The sequence below is a fragment of the Schistocerca gregaria genome, chromosome 10 (genome assembly GCF_023897955.1).
Source record: "Schistocerca gregaria isolate iqSchGreg1 chromosome 10, iqSchGreg1.2, whole genome shotgun sequence".
NCBI classification, from domain to species: Eukaryota; Metazoa; Arthropoda; class Insecta; order Orthoptera; family Acrididae; genus Schistocerca; species Schistocerca gregaria.
In genome coordinates this window covers 206,547,079-206,560,032 of record NC_064929.1, presented here as the reverse complement: position 1 = coordinate 206,560,032, position 12,954 = coordinate 206,547,079, and the positions used below count along the sequence as shown (strand labels likewise).

General features: G+C 44.3%; 1 protein-coding gene across 1 annotated transcript in view; it reads right to left on the bottom strand.

Moving 5' to 3' along the window:
* LOC126293180 (mucin-5AC-like) overlaps positions 1–12,954 on the bottom strand; it is a 227,332-nt gene that overhangs the window by 35,113 nt on the left and 179,265 nt on the right. The gene's annotated exons all lie outside the window — the stretch shown is intronic.

Sequence of the window (12,954 nt, the reverse complement as noted above, 5' to 3'; positions counted from 1 at the left end):
CAGTTGTACAATTTTGGAACACGTATTATGTTCGAGTATAATGACTTTTCTGGAGAATAGAAATCTACTCTGTAGGAATCAGCATGGGTTTCGAAAAAGACGATCGTGTGAAACCCAGCTAGCGCTATTGGTCCACGAGACTCAGAGGGCCATAGACACGGGTTCACAGGTAGATACCGTGTTTCTTGACTTGCGCAAGGCGTTCGATACAGTTCCCCACAGTCTTTTAATGAACAAAGTAAGAGCATATGGACAATCAGACCAATTGTATGATTGGATTGAAGAGTTCCTACATAACAGAAGGCAGCATGTCATTCTCAATGGAGAGAAGTCTTCCGAAGTAAGAGTGATTTCAGGTGTGCCGCAGTAGAGTGTCGTAGGACCGTTGCTATTCACAATATACATAAATGACCTTGTGTATGACATCGGAAGTTCACGGAGGCTTTTTGCTGATGATGCTGTGGTATGTGAAGAGGTTGTAACAATGGAAAATTGTACTGAAATGCAGGAGGATCTGCAGCGAATTGACGCATGGTGCAGGGAATGGAAATTGAATCTAATGTAGACAACTGTAAAGCGCTGAAAATACGTAGAAAGAAAGAACCTTTTCATTTAGCTACAATATAGCAGGTCAGCAACTGGAAGCAGTTAATTCCATAAATTATCTGGGAGTACGCATTAGGAGTGGTTTAAAATTCAATGATCATATAAAGTTGATGGTCGGTAAAGCAGATGCCAGACTGTGCTTCATTGGAAGAATCCTAAGGAAATGTAATCCGAAAACAAAGGAAGTAGGTTACAGTCCGCTTGTTCGCCCACTGCTTGAATACTGCGCAGCAGTGTGCTATCTGTACCAGATACTGTTGATAGAAGAGATAGAGAAGATCCAACGGAGAGCAGCGCGCTTCGTTACAGGATCATTTAGTAATCGCGAAAGCGTTACGGAGATGATAGATAAACGACAGTGGAAGACTCTGCAGGAGAGACGCTCAGTAGTTCGGTACGGGCTTTTGTTGAAGTTTCGAGAACATACCTTCACCGAGAAGTCAAGCAGTATATTGCTCCCTACTACGTATATCTCGCGAAGAGACCATGAGGATAAAATCAGAGAGATTAGAGCCCACACAGAGGCATACCGACAATCCATCTTTCCACGAACAATACGAGACTGGAATAGGAGAACCGATAGAGGTACTCAAGGTACCCTCCTCCACACACCGTCAGGTGGCTTGCGGAGTATGGATGTAGATGTAGATGTAAAAAGCGAGTATCGAAAAAGAAAACTGTTTTTCTGCTCCCAGCAGTTGATAAACTACAAAAATTTTTGTGTATATGCAAAGAGTATTTTAAGACATATTCAGAACTGTACTAAATGTGCCAATCCTCTCAGCTTCCTTCTTAGCTAAATAAATGTGTAACCTGTAAAATTTTATTTTTTTCTCATAAAGCGAGTTTTGCAAAAACGGTCCTCAATTGGTGGCCGCGGGTCAAAGCTACACGACAACGAATGATTAAGGCGGGGCTGGAGGGCGAGTGTCCTGGGTCTACATCCTGAGCAAGAGCGCTGCCGACAGCAGCTCGCTGTCCATAGATGCGACGTGAGTGGGGCACAGGCCAGATACACTGTGTGATGTTAACAGGAGCCACGTGAGGCTTCCATGATGCGACAGAACAGCCTGGCGATGCACGCCTGCAGAGTGGGTCCGTGCACCGTTGCGCTGACTGAGCTCTTGAGGCACAGAGTTCTTGTACTGGATCTCTGTCGAGTTATTACTGTTCTCAAGGAATAAAATATTCGTCCCCAATATGAGAAAACGCATGATACACAGGTTGATACATTTGACGGCAAGGTATGTCAGTAAAAGTGAAACCATTGCAAAAGTTAATTTACGAAAGGTCGGCCAAATAACCAAACGAGACAAGTCATCCACTGATGGTGATTACATACAGAAGTGGATTTGAAACACAGATGAATAACTGTTTTCCGATAAAACCGCAGAATGTGAAGCAGCCACTCTTTCAGCAAACGAAGTGGTGCGTTAAGTTGAAGATATTCCTTGTAATTTACCAAATCAGTTGCAAGAAAAGGCACCTAAGTTTGCTTGGTATCCAATAGCCATGGAGGTACCTACAGACATCTCTGGTACTGTACAAAAGCTATTGATTTTTATAGGTATTAAGACAGAGTTCAGAGTTAATAATGTACTAACAGAGCCGGCCGGTGTGGCGGTGCGGTTCTAGGCGCTTCGGTTTGGAACCGCGTGACCGCTCCGGTCGCAGGTTCGAATCCTGCCTCGGGAATAGATGTGTGTGATGTCCTTAGATTAGTTAGGTTTAAGTAGTTCTAAGTTTTAGGGGACTGATGTTAAGTCCCATAGTACTCAGAGCCATTTGAACTAGCAGATCTGATTTTCTTACGAGGTACCCCCCAATAGGTGAGGTATTCCTTCAAGGGTTACAGTTAACTTTAGCTGAAGAGAATTATCTTTAGGTTTGTCAGCTTAAATGTGCTACAACAGATTGAAAGGGGAATTATGTGTAGCAAATACGGAGCTCACGAACGCGGTTGAACACACAAAGTGAAGCCAATGGTGTTGCGATGTTCTTGACAACACAATGCATTTTTCATCAGTAACCAGTCTGTGCAAAGTGTCAGTTGTGTCTCTGCGAAGAGGGAGAATCTCTGTCCGACGATCTCCCATACCAAATGGCCCCAACTGAGATTCGAAACTTGATATGTGGCCCTCATAGTCTAGTAATTTCGAGACTCCAGCCCCAGAGTAAGTATTCTTGACTCTGCACTCACCATGACTCTAAATAACGGAGAACCTTACCATTGCTTGGTACACACACAGCTCAACTTTGGCACCAAGTGGGTAAAAGCTGTGTAAACCAACACTATAGGTGACCGCCAATAAAATGTTGTTTCTACTGTGTCGATTATTACCCAATGTGCTATGTCTATTATTCTAGAGGTATTCTGTGATTTTTCTTTCAAGCAATACATGAGCATATATCGCATACGAGCTGCCGGTGACTGCGACAGTTTTCTTCTTTTTATCGTCCATACTTTCTTATATATATAAACTACTTTCGAAGCTCCAAAATGTACTACAGACAAAATGTCTATAAAACGCCGCACTGTACAATGTACCTGTGGTGAGAAAGTCTCAATTCCTGAAATCCATCGCCCGTGGCCTCTGACCTGCCAAGGAACACCACAGTCCTGGATCTATGGATAAAACATGAAAATCCGCTGCATTACGCCACACACAGATAGACCCAGTCTGTGGGCACATCGGGGAGACCAGACCCGACAAGGCAGGAACCGCACGTTAGAGGGAAACTATGGGCTGCAGATCGGTAGGGCTGATCCGTTACAGACACACATAGAAATGGCCTGTGGTTTTGGCCCGTCATGGAAGTCCACTTGTGTGGCGTAGACACCATGTTGACGAAATGATACCTCGGCGATTACACACGCAACAGATAACTTGCACAAATACTCTGAGAATCAATACTAATGAGGATAGGTAGCAACTCACCATGAAGATGATCGCTGAGCCACAGACAGGCACATTGAATAGACAATCACACTCTCGTAACTAAAGTTTTGGCCATAGCCTTTGTCAGAAAACGAGAGCGGACACATATTCGCACAATCACTCAGACACAACTCATGCACACTTGACCGTTGTTTCCGACCGCTGCGTCAACAGTCTCTGAGAATCAGATCCAAACAAACCACTCCTCACGCCTCCCTGCCTCACATCGGCAGCTCCCAGGCTGTTGTTGTTGTTGTGGTCTTCAGTTCTGAGACTGGTTTGATGCAGCTCTCCATGCTACTCTATCCTGTGCAAGTTGCTTCATCTCCCAGTACCTACTGCAACCTACATCCTTCTGAATCTGCTTAGTGTATTCATCTCTTGGTCTCCCTCTACGATTTTTACCCTCCTCGTTGCCCTCCAATATTAAATTGGTGATCCATTGATGCCTCAGAACATGTCCTACCAACCGATCCCTTCTTTTTGTCAAGTTGTGCCACAAACTTCTCCCCAATCCTATTCAATACTTCCACATTAGTTATGTGATCTACCTATCTAATCTTCAGCATTCTTCTGTAGCACCACATTTCGAAAGCTTCTATTCTCTTCTTGTCCAAACTATTTATCGTCCATGTTTCACTTCCATACATGGCTACACTCCATACAAATACTTTCAGAAAAGACCTCATGACACTTACATCTATATTCGATGTTAACAAATTTCTCTTCTTCAGAAACGCTTTCCTTGCCATTGCCAGTCTACATTTTATATCCTCTCTACTTCGACCATCATCTGTTATTTTGCTCCCCAAATAGCAAAACTCCTTTACTACTTTAAGTGTCTCATTTCCCAATCTAATTCCCTCAGCATCACCCGACTTAATTCGAATACATACAATTATCCTCGTTTTGCTTTTGTTGAGGTTCATCTTATATACTCCTCTCAAGACATTGTCCATTCCATTCAACTGCTCTTCCAAGTCCCTTGCTGTCAGTGACAGAATGACAATGTCATCGGCGAACCTCAAAGTTTTTATTTCTTCTCCACGGATTTTAATACCTACTACGAAATTTTCTTTTGTATCCTTTATTGCTTGCTCAATATACAGATTGAATAACATCGGGGAGAGGCTACAACCCTGTCTTACTCCCTTCCCAACCACTGCTTCCCTTTGACGCCCCTCGACTCTTATAACTGCTATCTGGTTTCTGTACAAATTGTAAATAGCCTTTCGCTCCCTTTATTGTACCCCTGCCACCTTTAGAATTTGAAAGAGAGTATTCCAGTCAACATTGTCAAAAGCTTTCTCTAAGTCTACAAAAGCTAGAAACGTAGGTTTGCCTTTCCTTAATCTTTCTTCTAAGATAAGTCGTAAGGTCAGTATTGCCTCACGTGTTCCAGTATTTCTACGGAATCCAAACTGATCTTCCCCGAGGTCGGCTTCTACTAGTTTTTCCATTCGTCTGTAAATAATTCGCGATAGTATTTTGCAGCTATGGCTTATTAAACTTATTGTTCGGTAATTTTCACATCTGTCAAAACCTGCTTTCTTTGGAATTGTAATTATTATATTCTTCTTGAAGTCTGAGGGTATTTCGCCTGTCTCATATATCTTGCTCACCAGATGGTACAGTTTTGTCAGGACTGGCTCCCCCAAGGCCGTTAGTAGTTCCAATGGAATGTTGTCTACTCCGGGGGCCTTGTTTCGACTCAGGTCTTTCAGTGCTCTGTCATACTCTTCACGCACTACCGTATCTCCCATTTCATCTTCATCTACATCCTCTTCCATTTCGATAATATTGTCCTCAAGTACATCGCCCTTGTATAGGCCCTCTATATACTCCTTCCACCTTTCTGCTTTCCCTTCTTTGCTTAAAACTGGGTTTTCATCCGAGCTCTTGATATTCATACAAGTGGTTCTCTTTTCTCCAAAGGTCTCTTTAATTTTTCTGTAGGCAGTATATATCTTACCCCTAGCGAGATAAGCCTCTACATCCTTACAATTGTCCTCTAGCCATCCTAGCTTAGCCATTTTGAACTTCCTGTCGATCTCATTTTTGAGACGTTTGTATTCCTTTTTGCCTGTTTCACTTACTGCATTTTTGTATTATCTCCTTTCATCAATTAAATTCAGTATCTCTTCTGCTGCCCAAGGATTTCTACTGGCCCTCATCTTTATACCTACTTGATGCTCTGGTGCCTTCACTTCTTCATCCCTCAAAGCTACCCATTCTTCTTCCATTATATTTCTTTCCCCCATTCCCGTCAATTGTTCCCTTATGCTCTCCCTGAAACTCCGTACAACCTCTGGTTTAGTCCGTTTATCCAGGTCCCATCTCCTTAAATTCCCACCTTTTTGCAGTTTCTTCAGTTTTAGTCTACAGGTCATAACCAATAGATTGTGGTCAGGGTCCACATCTGCTCCTGGAAATGTCTTACAATTTAAAACCTGGTTCCTAAATCTCTGCCTTACCATTATATGATCTATCTGATACCTTTTAGTATCTCCAGGGTTCTTCCATGTATACAACCTTCTTTCATGATTCTTAAACCAAGTGTTAGCTATGACTAAGTTGTGCTCTGTGCAAAATTCTACCAGGCGGCTTCCTCTTTCATTTCTTAGCCCCAATCCATATCCACCTACTACGTTTCCTTCTCTCCCTTTTCCTACACTCGGATTCCAGTCACCCATGACTGTTAAATTTTCATCTCCCTTCACTATGTGAATAATTTCTTTTATTTGATCATACATTTCTTCAATTTCTTCGTCTTCTGCAGAGCTAGTTGGCATATAAACTTGTACTACTGTAGTAGGTGTGGGCTTCGTATCTATCTTGGCCACAATATGCTGTTTGTAGTAGCTTACCCGCGTTCCTATTTTCCTATTCATTATTAAACCTACCCCTGCATTACCCCTATTTGATTTTGTGTTTATAGCCCTGTAGTCACCTGACCAGAAGTCTTGTTCCTCCTGCCACCGAACTTCACTAATTCCCACTATATCCAACTTTAACCTATCCATTTCCCTTTTTAAATTTTCTAACCTACCTGCCCGATTAAGGGATCTGACATTCCACGCTCCGATCCGTAGAACGCCAGTTTTCTTTCTCCTGATAGCGACTTCCTCTTGAGTAGTCCCAGTCCCCGCCCGGAGACCCGAATGGGGGACTATTTTACCTCCGGAATATTTTACCCAAGAGGACGCCTTCATCATTTAATCATACAGTAAAGCTGCATGCCCTCGGGAAAAATTACGGCAGTAGTTTCCCCTTGCTTTCAGCCGTTCGCAGTACCAGCACAGCAAGGCCGTTTTGGTTATTGTTACAAGGCCAGATCAGTCAATAATCCAGACTGTTGCACTTGCAACTACTAAAAAGGCTGATGCCCCTCTTCAGGAACCACCCGTTTGTCTGGCCTCTCAACAGATACCCCTCCATTCTGGTTTTATCTACGGTACGGCTATCTGTATCGCTGAGGCACGCAAGCCTCCCCACCAACGGCAAGGTCCATGGTTCGGGGCTAGCAGCAAGTAATGGTGGCAACACTGACTGCAAGGTGTGGGGAAAGGTGGCAAGGGGAGAAGCAGTGACAACGAGAGAGTGGGGAAGCGGCGCAGCAACTCAGATGCGCCCAGCTAGCGACGAAGCATGACATCTCAGTAAACAAACAATTTCATGCTGATGAGACAAAATGAGAGATGAAATATATGATGAGAAATTATTCAGATAGTGAACGGAGACGAAAATTTAATAGTCATGGGTGACTGGGATTCGATTGTAGGAAAAGGGAGAGAAGGAAACGTAGTAGGTAAATATGGATTGGGGGTGAGAAATGAAAGAGGAAGCCGCCTGGTAGAATTTTGCGTAGAGCATAACTTAATTATAGCTAACACTTGGGTCAAGAATCATGAAAGAAGGTTGTATACATGGAGGATTCCTGGAGATACTAGAAGGCTCTGAGCACTATGGGACTTAACATCTATGGTCATCAGTACCCTAGAACTTAGAACTACTTAAAACTAACTAACGTAAGGACAGCACACAACACCCAGTCATCACGAGGCACAGAAAATCCCTGACCCCGCCGGGAATAGATACTAGAAGGTATCGGATAGATTATATAATGGTAAGACAGAGATTTAGAAACCAGGTTTTAAATTGTAAGACATTTCCAGAAGCAGATGTGGACTCTGACCACAATCTATTGGTTATGAACTGTAGACTAAAACTGAAGAAACTGCAAAAAGGTGAGAATTTAAGGAGATGGGACCTGGATAAACTGACTAAACCAGAGGTTGTACGGAGTTTCAGGGAGAGCGTAAGGGAACAATTGAAGGGAATGGGGGAAAGAAATACAGTGGAAGAAGAATGGGTAGCTTTGAGGGATGAAGAAGTGAAGGCACCAGAGGATCAAGTAGGTAAAAAGATGAGGGCCAGTAGAAATCCTTGGGTAGCAGAAGAGATACTGAATTTAATTGATGAAAGGAGATAATACAAAAATGCAGTAAGTGAAACAGGCAAAAAGGAATACAAACGTCTCAAAAATGAGATCGACAGGAAGTGCAAAATGGCTAAGCTAGGATGGCTAGAGGACAAATGTAAGGATGTAGAGGCTTATCTCGCTAGGGGTAAGATATATACTGCCTACAGAAAAATTAAAGAGACCTTTGGAGAAAAGAGAACCACTTGCATGAATATCAAGAGCTTTGATGGAAACGCAGTTTTAAGCAAAGAAGGGAAAGCAGAAAGGTGGAAGGAGAATATAGAGGGTCTATACAAGGGCGATGTACATGAGGACAATATTATGGAAATGGGAGGGGATGTAGATGAAGATGAAATGGGAGATACGATACTGCGAGAAGAGTTTGACAGAGCATTGAAAGCCCTGAGTTGAAACAAGGGCCCGGGAGTAGACAACATTCCATTGGAACTACTGACGGCCTTGGGGGAGCCAGTCATGACAAAACTGTACCATCTGGTGAGCAAGATATATGAGACAGGCGAAATACCCTCAGACTTCAAGAAGAATATAATAATTACAATCCCAAAGAAAGCAGGTTTTGACAGATGTGAAAATTGCCCAACTATCAGTTTAATAAGTAACAGCTGCAAAATACTAACGCGAATTCTTAACAGGCGAATGGAGAAACTGGTAGAAGCCGACCTCGGCGAAGATCAGTTTGGATTCCGCAGAAATGTTGGAACACGTGAGGAAATACTGACCCTAGAGCTTATCTTAAAAAGTAGATTAAGGAAAGGCAAACCTACAATTCTAGCATTTGTAGACTTAGAGAAAGCTTTTGACAATGTTGACTGGAATACTCTCTTTCAAATTCTAAAGGTGGCAGGGGTAAAATACAGGGAGCGAAAGGCTATTTACAATTTGTACAGAAACCAGATGGCAGTTATAAGAGTCGAGGGACATGAAAGGGAAGCAGTGGTTGGGAAGGGAGTAAGACAGGGTTGTAGCCTCTCCCCGATATTATTCAATCTGTATATTGAGCAAGCAGTAAAGGAAACAAAAGAAAAATTCGGAGTAGGTATTAAAATCCATGGAGAAGAAATAAAAACTTTGAGGTTCGCCGATGACATTGTAATTTTGTCAGAGACAGGAAAGAACTTGGAAGAGCAGTTGAAAGGAATGAACATTGTCTTGAAAGGAGGATATAAGGTGAACATCAACAAAATCAAAACGAGAGTAATGGAATGTAGTCGAATGAGGTTGGGTGATGCTGAGGGAATTAGATTAGGAAATCAGACACTTAAAGTAGTAAAGGAGTTTTGCTATTTGGGGAGCAAAATAACTGATGATAGTCGAAGTAGAGAGGATATAAAATGTAGACTGGCAATGGCAAGGAAAGCCTTTCTGAAGAACAGAAATTTGTTAACATCGAGTATAGATTTAAATGTCAGGAAGTCATTTCTGAAAGTATTTATGTGGAGTGTAGCAATGTATGGTAGCAAAACATGGACGATAAATAGTTTGGACAAGAACAGAAGTTTTCGAAATGTGGTGCTACAGAAGAATGCTGAAGATTAGATAGGTAGATCAGATAACTAAAGAGGAGGTATTGAATAGAATTGGAGAGGAATTCGTGGCACAAATTGACTAGAATAAGGGATCGGTTGGTAGGACATGTTCTGAGGCATCCAGGGATCACCAATTTAGTATTGGGGGGACAGCGTGGAGGGTAAATATCGTAGAGGGAGACCAAGAGATGAATACACTAAGCAGATTCAGAAGGATGTAGGTTGCAGTAGGTAGTGGGAGATGAAGAAGCTTGCACAGGATAGAGTAGCATGGAGAGCTGCATCAAACCAGTCTCAGGACTGAAGACCACAACAACAACCTCAACGAGACAAAAACGAGATTTTTCCAGAGTTTTTTTTCGAATTTCCCTGATATATTTGAAATTCTCTGATATTCTCTAATTTCCGGAACTTGTGGCAACCGTGATACCTGTGGACATTGGCATTCACTGTTTCCTTTTTCGTCATGTAAAACGCGCTAGTAGCAAAGATGCGCCTAGTAAACAGAAAGCTTTCTGTGTTTTACAGTCTGCAAGGACTGAACTTGTTACTGTGCAGCCTGCGTTGCGTATTACGTTCCACTTGGTTGGCTGCCCAAGGACAAACAATAGTGGGACATCCACATCGGAGAAAGAACAATGTGTGTAGGGCTGCATATCTGTAAAAAGCACCGTTGTGGAATGGAGCGATTAGTTGCGTGTTGATCGAGTTCGTCGACACAAAACGCCGGTCGATCCACTACGGACAAGTGGGAGAAACTCGAGCACCGCCCTTTAGTGCTGGTCATACGCCATGTGATACCTTGAAAAACACACTGAAAGGCTGACGAGTCCTATCGAACGAGGGTATGCAGCAAAGCAGCTACATACTTTTTTCTTGTGGGCTACATTATTTTCTCCCAAAATAAGGAAATCGATGAGCTTGCAGTAGAAGACATGTGTCTCACGGTATTGAAGATGAACAAGCGCGCATAGCTCACAAGTATGCATTTTAGAGCTCTAAAGGCGTTTTTTCTTGTTTAGGCATAGAGAACCTATACCCGAAGTTTGTAAAACTATTTTTCCAAACACCCTGTAAAACGTGAGAATTCAGAGGTGGGCCCCAGTGCAAATAATTTGAAATGACTATCTGAATTGTTCCAACTGCATTCCCATAATCGCACCCTACCGTCTGACTGACAAATCAGAGATATTTAGCTGGAGGAATGCTATCGCCGACCGTTGTGGCCCAGCGGTTCTAAGCGCTTCAGTCCGGAAGGAATTCTCCCTCGTGCATGGTTATGTGTGATGTCCTTAGGTTAGTTAGGTTAAAATAGTTGTAAGTGTAAGGGACTGATGACCTCAGATGTTAAGTCCCATAGTGCTTTGAACCATTTGAATGCTGTCGCTAGACATGATCCGACCTTAAATAATGAGAGAGAGAGAGAGAGAGAGAGAGAGAGAGAGAGAGAGAGAGAGAGAGAGAGAGAGAGAGAGAGAGAGAGACAGAGAGAGAGAGACTGGCCAATTTGGACTTATGCTGTACACAGAAGATGGTCTTGACCATCGTCATCATCAGCCATTCATCATTCACTATTGGATAGATGCCTCTTTCAAATTTATCCACACATAACGATCGTCAGCGACATGGAGGTCCTGCTTGTTCCTCTCTGTCTTCACGGCTTCAATCCATTTTCCGTTACGTCGTCAGATAGGTCTTTTATTATCATGAGGAATCAAACGCACAATCCTCTTTGCCCATCTACGATTATTTCGGTTCGCCCGATCGAAGTGTTTCAATTTTGCAAAAGTCACTAGCGCATCATGAAGTCCTGTCTCTTCTCCAACACTTTGTTTCTTTATCTGTCCCTTCAAATAACGCCCAACTGGACTCTTTCCATTGCTTGGTGGGCAAGCAATAAAATTGTAAATAGAGGCTTCACATGTCCCACTCGATGACCAAGGCAGCATTGGGCAGACTATACATCATAACCCACAGATTGTAAGACTTCATCCTAACATGGCACAAGACTACACTCCTGGAAATTGAAATAAGAACACCGTGAATTCATTGTCCCAGGAAGGGGAAACTTTATTCACAGATTCCTGGGGTAAGATACATCACATGATCACAAAGAACCACAGGCACATAGACACAGGCAGCAGAGCATGCACAATGTCGGCACTAGTACAGTGTATATCCACCTTTCGCAGCAATGCACGCTGCTATTCTCCCATGGAGACGATCGTAGATATGCTGGATATAGTCCTGTGGAACGGCTTGCCATCCCATTTCCACCTGGCGCCTCAGTTGGACCAGCTTTTGTGCTGGACGTGCAGACCGCGTGAGACGACGCTTCATCCAGTCCCAAACATGCTCAATGGGGGACAGATCCGGAGATCTTGCTGGCCAGGGTAGTTGACTTACACCTTCTAGAGCACGTTGGTTGGCACGGGATACATGCGGACGTGCATTGTCCTGTTGAAACAGCAAGTTCCCTTGCCGGTCTAGGAATGGTAGAACGATGGGTTCGACGACGGTTTGGATGTACCGTGCACTATTCAGTGTACCCTCGACGATCACCAGAGGTGTACGGCCAGTGTAGGAGATCGCTCCCCACACCATGATGCCGGGTATTGGCCCTGTGTGCCTCGGTCGTATGCAGTCCTGATTGTGGCGCTCACCTGCACGGCGCCAAACACGCATACGACCATCATTGGCACCAAGGCAGAAGCGACTCTCATCGCTGAAGACGACACGTCTCCACTCGTCCCTCCATTCACGCCTATCGCGACACCACTGGAGGCGGGCTGCACGATGTTGGGGCGTGAGCGGAAGACGGCCTAACGGTGTGCGGGACCGTAGCCCAGCTTCATGGAGACGGTTGCGAATGGTCCTCGCCGATACCCCAGGAGCAACAGTGTCCCTAATTTGCTGGGAAGTGGCGGTGCGGTCCCCTACGGCACTGCGTAGGATCCTACGGTCTTGGCGTGCATCTGTGCGTCGCTGCGGTCCGGTCCCAGGTCGACGGGCACGTGCACCTTCCGCCGACCACTGGCGACAACATCGATGTACTGTGGAGACCTCACGCCTCACGTGTTGAGCAATTCGGCGGTACGTCCAACCGGCCTCCCGCATGCCCACTATACGCCCTCGCTCAAAGTCCGTCAACTGCACATACGGTTCACGTCCACGCTGTCGCGGCATGCTACCAGTGTTGAAGACTGCGATGCAGCTCCGTATGCCACGGCAAACTGGCTGACACTGACGGCGGCGGTGCACAAATGCTGCGCAGCTAGCGCCATTTGACGGCCAACACCGCGGTTCGTGGTGTGTCCGCTGTGTCGTGCGTGTGATCATTGCTTGTACAGCCCTCTCGCAGTGTCCGGAGCAAGTATGG